This window comes from Zingiber officinale, chromosome 4B, assembly GCF_018446385.1.
Source record: "Zingiber officinale cultivar Zhangliang chromosome 4B, Zo_v1.1, whole genome shotgun sequence".
In the NCBI taxonomy this organism is placed as follows: Eukaryota; Viridiplantae; Streptophyta; class Magnoliopsida; order Zingiberales; family Zingiberaceae; genus Zingiber; species Zingiber officinale.
Window position 1 is genome coordinate 121287788 of NC_055993.1, and position 14187 is coordinate 121301974.

A 14187-nucleotide genomic window follows, 5' to 3' on the forward strand; every position below is an offset into this window, starting at 1 on the left:
CTAGCCTACTAAATATGTAAACTAACATGCACACACAGCACAATATAAAAGCAATAAATAAAAAATCTAATTTTCAACTATTATGACTTTTATCTCTTGTTGTCCTCCGTGTGTTGTCATCCCAAGCTGCTGCCATATTTGGCTATTGCCACCGGGTCTAGCTGTCGCATCCATCTTGCTCCTAGTTCCGCTGCGCCTTTGGTCCTTAGAAGGTTCCACGCTTTGCAAGATTCGATCCGCGACATAAATAGAATTTTACATTTTGATCCTATAATCCTCGAAGGAATGTACATGTAAACTAGATCGAACATAAAATAAAATTTGCATCCATCGATCCTATATTCCATAAAAGGAATGTACATGTAACTATATCAAAAATAAAATCCTAATAAAACTAAATACAGCTCCTGCTGTATTTTATAATACAATCATGCACACACAATAAAATGCCCTTGGCATGTCCAAGGGTCCAATCACACACATAATAACTATAAGCCATAATAGTTGGATCCTGCATCCACAAAGTTAGCACATCCTACTATTAACCTGCCTAAATTATGTATGACATGTGCATAATTAAACTAATACCAAATACACAGAGGCAAAACCCTAGCTCTGATACCAATTGTTGGTTGCTACTCGAAAAACCTAGAGGTTCCACTGTACAAAAATTTTGTACAAAGGTCTGAACCTTTTCCTAGCTACCATGTGTTCTTTTAAATTAAATTTTGGATCGCCTGCGGAACTTAACACGTTTGATCCAAAACTTAATTTATTTGTTCTTTTAGGTTTTGACTTGGATCTCCTGCGGAACTTAACACGTTCGACCCAAGTCACCTTAAGTTATTAATTCCATTAAATATTAATTTCCATAATTGGTTCCCAGTACTGACGTGGCGAGGCACATGGCCTTCTTAAATTTGGGAGCAACCACCACCGACTAGACAAAACCTTTTATGGAAAGCTAATATTTAATTTCCTAAAATAACTTTAGGTTAACCGAAAAGAACAATCAAATCACAAGGAAAAATAAAACAAAAGAACACATCATCGAAAAACATATTCGAAATACTAGAATCGTAAGCCTCTTGTATTTGGTATTATTTCCATAAATAACTAGCATGATGCGGAAAGGAAAAATTACTAGTTATACCTTCTAGAAAGACCTCTTGATCTTCTACCGTATTCCTCTTCTAACCTCGGACGTTGTGTGGGCAACGATCTTCCGAGATGAGAAACCACCAATCATCTTCTTCTTCCTTGCAAGTTTTGGCCATCAAAACTTCTTCTATGATGAAGAGGTTCGGCCACCACCACCATGCTCCAAGGGATGCTAGAAACGAGGCTTGCTTTCTCTCCTTCTTTTCCTTCCTTGATCCGGCCACTAACAAAAGCTCCACCAAGAGATAAGTTTCGGCCAACAAGAGGAGAGAAGAGAAATAGGGCCGGCCACCAAAACCAAAGAGGAGAGGAAGGAAAAGAATAGAGATTATTAACCATGAAGCCTTCTCTACCCCCTCTTTTATAATCCTTGGTCTTGGCAAATAAGGAAAATTTAATAAAAATTACCTTAATTCTTTTTCCATTGAAAAGGAAAAATTAGTTAATTAAAAATAATTTTCTTTTTCAAATACAATGGTCGGCCACCTCAAGCCCCAAATCAAGGAAAGTTTTAATTAAAACAAGAATTAAAACTTCCTAATTTGTTTCCGGAAATTTATAAAATTTCTCCAATAATTTAATCCCTTCATGATTGGTTTATAAAAAGGAAATTTAATAAATTAAAATCTTTCTTTTAAACATGTGGATAAAAAGAAAGTTATCTCTAAAAATTAAAATCTCTTTTAATCTACAAATAAGGAAAGATATCAAATCTTTTCTTAATCTCTTGTAGAAACTTATAAAAGAGAATATTTAATTTTTAAACTTTCTTTTAAATCATGAACATGATTAAAAAGGAAAGTTTTCTAAAAATTTAAAATCCACCTTGTAATCAACAAATAAGGAAAGATTTCAAATTTTAAACTCTCTTTTAAACATGTAGATGATTTACAAATAAGAAAAGTTTTAGCCAAAAATTAAAACCATCCTTTTAATCTACAAATAAGGAAAGAGATTAATCTCTTCTCTTAATCTTTTGTAGAAAGCTATAAAAGGAAATTTTTAATTTTTAAACCATGATATCCACATAATAAATAATTTTAATAAAAATCCTTTTTAATATTCTAGTGGTCGGCCACCTAAGCTTGGGACCCAAGCTTTAGCCGGCCACCTACATGGCTCATCCACTTGGTCTTGGCCAGCCCTAGCTTGGGTTCCAAGCTAGCTTGGCCGGCCCCATTGGATGGGTAAGAAGGTGGGTATGCGGTGGGTATAAATCTCTATATACTAGAGGCTACGATAGGGACCGAGAGGAGAAATTGGTTTTGGTCTCCCGATGAATTTAAGCATCCCGTGTTCGCCCCGAATACACAACTTAATTTCATCAATAATAATTCATTCCACTAAAGAACTATTATTGAACTACCACACCAATCCCAAATTACATTTTGGGCTCCTTCTTATTATGAGTGGGTTAGTCTCCCTGTGTTTAAGATAACAAATGTCCACTAATTAAGTAAGTTACTGACAACTCACTTAATTAATATTTAGCTCCAAGAGTAGTACCACTCAACTTCATCGTCATGTCGGACTAAGTCCACCTGCAGGGTTTAACATGACAATCCTTATGAGCTCCTCTTGGGGACATTCTCAACCTAGATCACTAGGACACAGTTTCCTTCTATAATCAACAACACACACTATAAGTGATATCATTTTCTAACTTATCGGGCTTATTGATTCATCGAACTAAATATCACCCATTGATAAATTAAAGAAATAAATATCAAATATATGTGCTTGTTATTATATTAGGATTAAGAGCACACAGTTCCATAATAACTGAGGTCTTTGTTCCTTCATTAAGTCAGTATAAAAGAAACGACCTCAAATGGTCCTACTCAATACACTCTAAGTGTACTAGTGTAATTATATAGTTAAGATAAACTAATACCTAATTACACTACGACCTTCCAATGGTTTGTTCCTTTCCATCTTGGTCGTGAGCTACTGTTTATAATTTATAAGGAACCGATAACATGATCTTCTGTGTATGACACCACACACCATGTTATCTACAATATAAATTAATTGAACAACTACATTTATCATAAATGTTGGCATTTGACCAATGTGATTCTTATTTCTAGATAAATATTTATACCAAAAGTTAGGCTTTTAGTATACACTCTAACACCTACAACCAAAGCAATACCCTTCTCGGTTGGTTGTGCATTAGTTTGTTCATGAAGTTCAAATTCACTAAATAATTCATCTAACTTTAAAGAAGACAAATCCTTGGAGACTTTGTAGGCATCTACCATTGATGCCCACAATGTACTCCTTGGAAACGAATTAAGAGCATACCTTATTATATCCCTATTTTCTACCTTCTACCCAATTCCGTGAAGGGAGTTAAGGATATCTTGAATTAGAGCATGTAACTGGCTCGCCGTCTCATTTTCCTACATTTTTAAGTTATACGATTTATTAAGTAAAAGATCCCTTTTACTTACTTTAGTGTCGGAAGTGCCCTCATGGAGTTCGATCAGTTTCTCCCACAGCTCCTTTGCGGAAGAGAACGGATCGACTCTGTTGAGCTCCTCCTTGGTAAGACCGCACTGGAGGATGCAGGTGGCTTTGGCGTCGGCTTCCACCTTTTTGATAAGGGCTAGCTCCCAGTTCTCGCAGTATGTAGGCTTGCCGTCTGCATCCGTTGGTAGTCACAGTCCAGTCTTGACTATCATCCAGGTGTCGAACTGGATCTTCAGATATATCTCCATTCGCCCCTTCCAATATCCGAAGTCTTCTCCGGAAAATAGTGGGGGACGAACAGTGCTATATCCTTCTTGTTGGGCCATATAAATCTTGCAAAAACAAAAACAAGAAGATCTGTTCCAAGATTGAGTCTTGGATTAGTAATGCGGGAAGAATAGAAAAAAAAATGAGCTCAAGTGGTTTTGACCAACTTTGAGCAACACCGATTTTGAAAAGAATTAGAATTTTAGCCACTAAGCTAATTTCTAATTGACTCCGAAAAAAAACCAAAAAATACCACGAAAAAATGTTTTGAATGGTGGTTGCACCAATTCAAAACAAACCCGCTCTGATACCAATTGTTGGATCGAGACGCGCTAGAGGGGGGTGAATAGCGCTCGCGGCTATTTCATTTTTCGATTATCGGAAAACTATCGGAGTTAAAACGTGCAGCGGAATAAGCGGAAATAAAATAAAGAAACACAGAGACACAAGGAATTACTTTGTTCGGAGCCTAAGGTGACTCCTACTCGAAGGCCCGCGATCCTTGATCGCTTTCCGTGGGCAACAACTATAAGCTCGATAAGAATTACAAACTAATTACAATGAAAGTATTATAACAACTTTATACCGACAACTAAAGAAGAAGAAAATAGAGCTCCGGGTCGTCGGGAGGTTGTTGCAGCACTTCTGGATCGTGTCGTTAGCAGTTAGATGCAAAGAAATCGCTTGGAAGTTGATTTATTAAGGTGCTGCTCAAAACCCCCTTATAAAGGGTGTTCAAGGCGCCTTGAAGGCTGTTCAAGGCGCCTCCATGCTGCCGAGTCCTCCGCGTGGATCAAGCTTGAACTGGTCAAAGTTCATCTGCATAAGGCGCCTTATGCCCTATCCAAGGCGCCTTCCAAGGCGCCTTATACCTCCTTCAAGACGCCTCCATTGGTGCTTCGTAGCCAGCTCCAGCTTTGCACCCGAGGCACCTCCAAGCTCCATGGAGGCGCCTCAAACACTGTTCATCCGAGGAAAAACTTCATTATTTTGTACCTGCAAGACATGTTAGTCCCAAACAATATCCTGCACCACAAAGTTAGCATAACACAACTGTATGAATATGATACTAAGTAATGACAGTCTTCGGACTGTCCGGGTCTGACTTCGAATTTCCGTCCGGAAACTCTAGGTCGACCCGACGCCTACTGTTCCCTCTACGGGAAACGCGTCCTCACCTACTCCACTCAAGAGATTTACCTGCTGCCAGTATGATCCTCCAGATCGACTGAACTTTTGCTCAGCACTCGACGCTTCCGGACTTTCTGCTGGACATCCGCTTCCCGGCTAGTCCAGTCTTTCACCTGGTTCGCGACACCAGGACTTTCCACCTAGGGTTACCACCCCCTAGGACTTTTGCCTGAAGCCATCGACCTACCAAGACTTGTCGCATAGGGTTACCACCCCCTATGACCTAGGGTTACCACCCCCTAGGGTTTTCCCTTTGCCTAACCGCAGCTAGGACTTTCCTGAAATACTCAAGAAGACTTGTTAGATCACAAAACACCTTAACTTTGAATTCTTTGTCATTATCAAAACACGAGTTCGATCGTCGGATGCTTCCCGCATCAACATATTGGATATGTTAGTATGATCATGTTCTTTATTCTCTACTGAGGCTGTATACTTTTGATCTCCATGTTATTTATGGTCCATGCACTATCTTGTCTTTTACCCGTTGAGTTACTTATACTCACCACCGCATTTATACCTTTATGTTTCAGGTAGCAATTAGATGGTTGGTGTGTCACTTGGAATATCCTGTCTGTCGGGTCCTACGTCACATCCGAAGATCGCTTTGGGCTCGTTTATACTTTACTTGTATTTGGTATTTGTGTATTTAGTGTTGTTGTTGTATTCGTGTTTGTTGTGGTTGTTGTATAAAGCCTAGCCGGCTAGCAGTGTTTTGATTTGTTTTGTATGGCTTGTCTTTATGTTTTTTCGCTGTGTTGGTTTTGATTATAGCCTAGTGGGCTGATAAAAATATATATAACTGCGTTGTTGTTGTTATATTTGTCTAGCCGTGTAGGCTGAGATTATTAACTGCGTGGTTGTGTATATATTCCACTCCGCATGTGGTTGATGTATATTTTGTATGTATATATGCTATGGATTGTCACCGGTATAGGGGAGATGCTGTCTGATTTTTGTCTGCAGTAACTCCTCTAGGGGCATGACAACGAAGGAGTTAATTGATCTAAAGAACCTGTCACCAGACTAAAATCCAACTAGGTCCACGGGACCCAATAGCTAGTGGGAAATCCAACAAGGTCCGCAGGGTCCAATAGCTAGTGCAAAGTTCAGATAGGTCTGCGGGGCCTGATATCTGGTGGGAAGTCCGGTTGGGTCCGCGGGACCAGACAACAAGTCAAAATCCAGTTGGATCTGCAGATTTGATAATTGGCGAGAAGACCTAGTGGGTCAGAGGAAAGTCGAGTGACTGCAAATGGTAAGTAAATGTAAACAACTGGAGGAGAGATCTAGTGAGGACGCATTCCCCATTGAGGGAACTGTAGGCGTTGTCCACCTTAGGTCCATTTGAGAAATCTAAGCTAAGACCTTGACTAGATCCTGATCTTGGTGAGACAGAATCTAATTACTATTCATAATATATTATGTTGTGATAACTCTATTTTGCAAGATAAAATATAATTTTTGATTGCCTTGACTAACCTTTTCTTGTAGGTGGAAAAGGCTGAAGAAAAGGGGTCCGGGCGTCTGGAAGGAGTTTGAGCGCCTAGAGCTTGTCCGGGCGCCCGGACCAGGCTCTCCTGGGCAGGACCATGGGCGCCCAGGCAGTCTAGGCGCCCGGACTCGGTCCAAGCACCCGGACCTGAAAATTGATCCACAAGCTGATGTGGAGCGCGTCGATTGGCCAGGCCACATGGTCCAGGAGCCCAGAGGGGTTCTAGGTGCCCAGAATGGACCTATTTAAAGGCCTTCGACCCGGAGCTTCAAAACAACAACTGCAACAACTTTCTCTTCTGCTTAGTGCTTCGAAAAGGCTCCCGTAACGCTGCTACGCTCCATTGACAACTGGACTTCATCTTTAATTAGATTTTATTATTAGTAATTTTTATATGTATAGTTCTTTTACTTGTAATTTGTAACCATTTTGAATTATTAGTGGATTGCCGAATGAAAGTACTAGACGAGTGCGGGCCTTGGAACAAGGAGTCGTCGAAGGCTCCGAACCAAGTAAAAACTTGGTCGTGTTAGCATTTCTTTTTATTCTTCCACTGCATGCGTATCTTTTTTAAAATCAAATTTTTGATGATCGCTATTTACCCCCCCCCCCCCCCCTCTCTAGCGTTCTTTCCGATCCTACATTGGACTAGTCGCTAGGAGAGCAATGAGTTAGAGGAAGAAGAAGACATTGAAGCTTGAAGTCCTAATTTAAAGGTCAAGAAATTATCATCTAAGGAGCTCAAGTTCAAAAATGGATTGCCAAAATGGATTTGGATATGATATCTGAGCACCTCCACCATTTGGAATTGGAAGCTTCGACCTTTGAAAATCAAGGGTTTATGATGGACATAGAGCAGTGGTTTGCTCTAATGGAGGGTTTTGATGCTCTGAGAGATTCAAAGGGAAAGATTTTTAAGAAAAAGAAATGGAATGAGGATCAAATCAAGCGATGTGAGGCAAATGAAAAAGTAACTAAATTATTGGTTAATTTATTGTCGAGTACCATCTTGTATAAGATTGGAGAATATCAAGATACCAAGGAGCTATGGAGTAAGTTGACACAACTTCATGAAGATCTAATCTCGGGGCAAAGTGAAGCAAAATCCAAAGAAGGAATCTCTTTGAATCAAGAACAAGAGGTTTCAGAGGTTGAGAAATGCTCAACATCCAATAATAAAGTTGAAGAGTTATCTGCCTCAAGGATTTATGGGGAGCTAAGCTCATCGATTCCAGAACAAGAAGAAGTTTCTACTTTCGAATTAAATGATGAGTTATGTGTTACCCCTACAAGAAAAGGTATAAAAATTTTAATTTGTAAAAATAAAAATCATATCATTTGCTTTAAGTGTAGGGAGAATGGATACTAAAAGAGCAAGTGTCCAAAGTTCACCAAGAAGAAGGGTCAAGTGGAACCCAAGAGCAAGGAGAAGCTAAAGGAGGTCGGCCTCATGGTATGTAAAGGCAAGGAGCACATTGTGTGATTCTCTTGCAATCAAAAGGGATATTACCGAAACCAATGTCCAAGGGAAGAGGTCTAACCAAGAACAAAGGAGGAACCTCAAGTCAAGGGGAGTTTCCAAGGGCAAGCCTAAGGTACTATTAATTAATGATAATTATTTAAATTATGATAAAAAAAACATGCTAGAAATAAATTGTATCATTTTTTGATTTATCATAAAAATATAAAACATGAAAAACCTAGGGAAAATTATAAATTATTTAAGCTAGGACTATCATACCTAAGGATAGGAGGGTAGAAAATGGATTAGACAAGAAATCTAAGGAAATTAGATATGTGCCTAAAAATAAGAATATCCAAGGCAATAAGGAAAAAATCCAAATTTAAGGATTTAAGGATAGAAAATCAAGTCTTAAGGTCAAGACTTGATAAATTAGAAAAATCCCTTAAAAGAATGGAAAATTTTCTTAAGGGGTTAAAAGAACAAAACCTAGGTTCAAAAAAGCTAGAGCCATCCAAGGGCAGAAGGTTTTGGGATACAAACCTAAGTCCAAGGAAAAGGTGGTCTCATATCATAGAGTTCTATATAGATATAGAGTCAACCTTAGGTTTAGGAGTCAAGTCAAGATTACAAGGGAAGCTATCCCTACAGTTGACCTTGAGGAGACTGTTACGCTCCGCAAGTGTACGGAAATGTCGCAAGTAATATAAAAGATTATCGTATCCACAGGGACTGGAATAAGCACTAGAAATGTCTAAATGCGAATTAGCTAAACAACTATCCAATCGTTTCAAAAGCAAAGTAAAGGTAAACAAATCTAATATTAGAGATCAACAAACAAGAGTTTAGTGTTTTGGGTTATGATAAAGGGAGATTCTAGGAGTTTCGGTTTCTTTGTAAGATTTCTTGAATGTAAATGGTTCACCAATTCTTATTCCTCAATTGCCAAACATGTAGAAAGTTGCCGGTTCCCTCTTGCAATAGACAACCGGCTAAGGACTGAGAAATATATCTAAATAGGATTAATTAGACATGAACCTATGTTATCCTTACACAGAAGCGCACCTATTACTATGCCTTCCTCGGATATCAACATAGAAGCCCACACCTTATTAATCTATAAAGATACAAGAAGCTAATCATAGAATCCATCCTACTCTCTTGAATATTCATATTTCCTCTTCAAGATTATCTCTCAAACGTCCTTACACGGGCTTGCACCTGTCACGTGGATCCCTCGGATGATCGAGTGAGAGTTTATCCTTACCAAGTCCATAAGAAATCCAAACAATCAATCAAGAATGAGAATTAAGCACAAACCACCATCAATAATTCAAGATCTAATTGATACAAGCAAGATAATGTCATTGAAACAAGAAAATGACAAATCCATAAGAGATTACATCAATCCATCATACAAATACTCCCTTAATCCTAGAATACAAGATCTACTCCATGAATCGAGGAAGAAAACCCGAAAGAATAGAGATTACAAGCATTCCTTGAATCCCCAATCCAAGAAAACAAGAAGAGGGGAAAAGAGAAAACTTATCTACAAAGAAGCTTCGTCTTCGGATCCAATCCACGCTCTGGAGTCGAAATCGTCGAGATCTCCCTTAGAATTGCCCAGAAATCCTCCCAAGAATGGGAGGAAACCACTAAATCTTGCTTTCTCCCAAAGGGGGAGAGATCCCCTTTCAATTCATGAAGAAGGGTTTAAATAGAGGAGGGAATCGGGCGCCACACGGCCCCGTGACACGGCCGTGTGAGATTCACACGGCCATGTCCAGTTCCCTCTCTGCCAAAGCTGCACGGCCGTGTGACTCCAGCCAGCTTAGCCTCTGGAAATGCTACACGACCGTGTGGTGCACACGGCCTAAGCCTGCTTGGTCTCTGGAAATCTCACACGGCCGTGTAGATCCACACGGCCATGTAAGGCTTCTGCTCTGGTTGGCTTCAAATCTTGACACGGCCGTGCGAGGTTCACACGGCCATGTCATCTTCCTCTTCTGTTGGTGCCAAACTCCACACGGCCCGAGCTCCATCCCAGTGCATGGTCGTGTGAGGTACACGGCCCGGTGCTTTCTCCCTTCGTTTCCTCCAATGCATGCCCAAAGATGTAGATTCTTCACCAAATCGACTCCTGTGTACAGAAAATGCACAAAAAGCAGATCTCCGAACCAAAAGAGTAAATATGCTAAAAGGAAAGCTGGAAGTATAAAAATGCATAGATCAAGCATGCTCAAAGTATGTAAATGTGCGTAAAAACATGCATAAAAGAGTATATAATCTACGCACATCACACCCCCAGACTTAAACCTTTGCTTGTCCTCAAGCAAAATGCTGCAGTCTAAATTCATATGTTCTACAACACATTCATAAAACCCAGTGCACTTTCCTAATTCTATCAAAAAGTTTCATTAACAAGCTTGATCATGGAAACAAGTAAAGTATGGTTCAAGCATAAGAATCTTGTGCGCAGTGTAAAAGTAACTCAACACACTTCAAGTTTCAATCCATGTCCTAGTCAAGTCGTCATCAAATTTGAATTCCTAATATTTCCAGTGAAAGATAACTAACCAGTGATAGGCACTTACTTACCATTCACTTGGTTCATATTTCTCAACTAACCCAAGGTCTCAAAGGTGTGCTCAATCTCAAGAGAAGCTAAACAGTCATTTCCCCAGTAACCTAACTCGGTCTCAAAGGGGTGACTTGCTAGATTCCACTCATGAGAACTGTTTTTTATATCCCTTATTGTTTTTTTTTTTTTATAAGTGTTTGCATTGTGCAAAACTTATTCACAAATGTACTTTTAGCATACATGTTGGGATATTTTGATTTTTCCAAATGAGCTTTAATGATTTGAGCCTCATCCAGTAACCAAAATGAAAGTTGAGAAATCACCATGGAAACCAAGTACTAAGCAAACAAGATGAATCATAACTATTTCAATGACATCAACTATTCAAGAATCAAGCACAAGTGTAGTGAAGATAAAATCCTTAATGTTGAACCAAAACTAAAACTCATCACAATAAGATTCTTAGCTTATTAATGCTTCCCAAGATAGAAAAAAGAACTACACAAAGTTTACTACTAGAATCATTCGAACATCATGAATCAAGCCAATAATCGTGCTAACATTTCACTTGAATCCAAGAAAGCATATAAGTGAAGTTTTGATGTTCTCAAGATGTATGCCACAAAAAATCAAAACACAATGCAAGACATAAGCAAAAATAAAAACAAACAAAGCAAATCAAATGCATCTAATGCATCCCCCCAGACTTAAATTTTTCATTGTCCCAATGAAAACTAAAAACAATGTGGAGGAGATTTTAAAAGAAGTTACCAAGTGATGAGCTCCAAATGGTTGACGTTCATGTTTTTAAAGATACTCCTCCATCCAATACTCACATTCCTCCACAACTTTGAATTCTACAACAATAAGATAGACAAGAAAAATTAAGTAGAGGATACATGTTTATTATAAAGAGAGAACTAAAGACATAAAAGAAAATAAGGAAAATGAACTTGGGTTGCCTCCCAAGAAGCGCTTGTTTAAGGTCATTAGCTTGACCACCTCATTAGATTCATCTAAATCTTGCTCTTGGAGGGGTAAGATATTTTAGAAACCTCCTACCAAGGGCTCTTATTATGGAGGGAGCTTTCATCAAAGGAGCTACAAAGTAAAGTATAACTCTCTCCATCTTCGTCTTCTTGGAAATTTTTTAAGGTGGTCGAAGACTGTTCAGATTGAGCTTCCAATTATTGGCCCATGTGAAATCTGCACATCCAAAAGAAAAACAAATCTCCCACAAGCATGTTATATAGTATAGAGCTAGAACCATATCAAGATAAGATGAATAAGTAATAAAAACTGAATCACATCCAACAAAGTCAATTATAGGTACCTCCATAAAGTTTTCCAAAAGATCACAAGAAATACTAACCTTACTTTGTTGAGAAATACCTGAAATTTCTAAACATGTAGATGTGACTTCCTCTGAATCAAATGATGGTTCTGGCTCTAGCTTAGGTGTTGATGATATCAATGATGGTGATTCTCGAGACTCTACTAGCTCTGTATAAGTCCCTACACATTGTTCCACAACATGATCAATTCTTAAAACCTCTAAGGGTTGTCTTGACAAAGGTGGTGATCCTTGAGATGTCGCTTCTACAACACACATTCTTCCATATCATCATCATCAACACATACATCAAAAAATAAACCAACATCTATGTCCTCAATAGGAGAATCAATAACAAGAGGATCAATAACTTCACTTGCAGTTTTAAGTTGATCTACCACATCACATTCATCATCTGAAAATTCGATGTCACTATAACACCTTATAAAATTTTGAGATAGATCTGAAAACTTATTTACCACTACATTATCAATAAAATCCTCATCTGAAAAATCTTCATCTTCATATATATTCAAAAATCTACACTCAACCATATTAGTGTCACAGGATTTGCCGAAGTCTTTATTTTCATTGACCCCCACTAACCTTTGTGGAAAAGGAACCCTTAGTGAAGGTCCTGGGAAAGACTGAACTCTCTTTTTCCCAAATTCCCTTTGAGCTTTTGGAGGAGGTCCAACTTGCTTATCTAATGTTGGTGTGATTAATTGTTGAGGGAAAGGTACTTCTGGCCTTTGGGAATTTCCTAGAGAAATGGAATTGAGTTCTTGTGATCTTTTATTATTCTTCTCCTCAATTCTAAACATGTCATTCTTCAGAAGTTCTTCATGATTTTTGCCACTTCTCAACCCAACATCATCACACTTTTCATTGGATCTCGACTGTGTAGGAGGGGGATCTTCTTTAAACCATTTTGAAACAATACTATCAAGTTTTGCCCCCAAATGTTTGAACTCCTCACTCTGTGACTTGTGAATTTCAACATTTTTAGGTGGTTGAATTTCATTTTGTTTGACAGGCTCTCTTACATTTATGGCTTGCACTTTTTGAATATCTGAGGGAAATTCCATCCAACTTTTGTTCGACCATTCATGGAGGTTCAATGTCACTTGATCAATTAAGGAATAAGCTTCATCTACACTTTTGTCCATAAAAGAACCTCCAGCTGATGAATCCAATAAACTCTTATCTGAGAAAGAAATTCCCCCATAGAATATGTGCAAAATCAACCATTTTTCAAAACCATGATGAGGGCACTGTCTTTGAAGACTCTTGAATCTATCCCATGCTTCAAATAATGATTCTCCATATCCCTGAGCAAAATTTGTTATGCAATTCCTCATATACACCGTTCTACTAGGAGGAAAAAAAATGATTCAGAAATTGCTTCTCCAATTGTTCCCAACTTGTGATGCTTTGAGGACAGAGAGAATATAGCCAAGTCCTTGCTTTATCCTTGATACTGAAAGGAAATGTCATCAATCGAACTGCATTTGCTGATACTCCTTCACATTTCACCAAATCACAAATCTCTAAAAATGTTTCAAGATGCAGATAAAGACTTTCTGATACTTCTCCTCTAAATTTGTGACCTTGTATCATGAAAATTATCTCTGGTTCTAGTTGGAAACTTTCTACTTCAATTTGAGGTTGCACAATGGGAGATAAAAATCTTGCAGAAAAGGGTGTAGAAAAATTTCTCATGGTCCTGCTTGACATGTTAGTGCTCATGGATATTCAAGAAGAAAAAGAAAATTATCAAGAATCAAAAACAAGAAATAAAATGCAATATGAAAAGCAAGAAAGCAAATGCAGAATTTAAATTGCAAGAAAGAAAGTGCATAATGAAAACAAGAAAGAAAAGATAAAAGAAAAAAAGAAAAATGTCTAGAATAATTCATATGCTAAAAATTGCAAGATATGTTTACAAAAGAAAAGAAGAAAGAAACAAGATCAAAAGAGAAAACAGAGAAAAGTTAGATTAGAGTACTAGAAATCAGGAATGCAAAGTTAGAATCAGAATTAGAATTGCAACAAAAAGAATTGTCAAGAATGTTATTCAAGAAAGGAAAAACTTACGAAAACAGATTTCTAACAATTAGTTATAACTATGCAAATCAAAAGAAAAAAGGAAAAGTTATGTTTAGTCTAACTCAATTGATAATTCCTAATGTTATAGCGCAGTCCCCGGCAACGGCGCC

General features: G+C 38.2%; 1 non-coding gene across 1 annotated transcript; it reads left to right on the top strand.

The window, feature by feature from the left end:
- Nucleotides 1-13225: 13225 nt before the first annotated feature.
- LOC121978810 lies at nucleotides 13226-13331 on the top strand. Its single transcript, XR_006111154.1, has one exon. It is a non-coding gene; the product is annotated as a small nucleolar RNA R71 (small nucleolar RNA).
- Nucleotides 13332-14187: the final 856 nt, after the last annotated feature.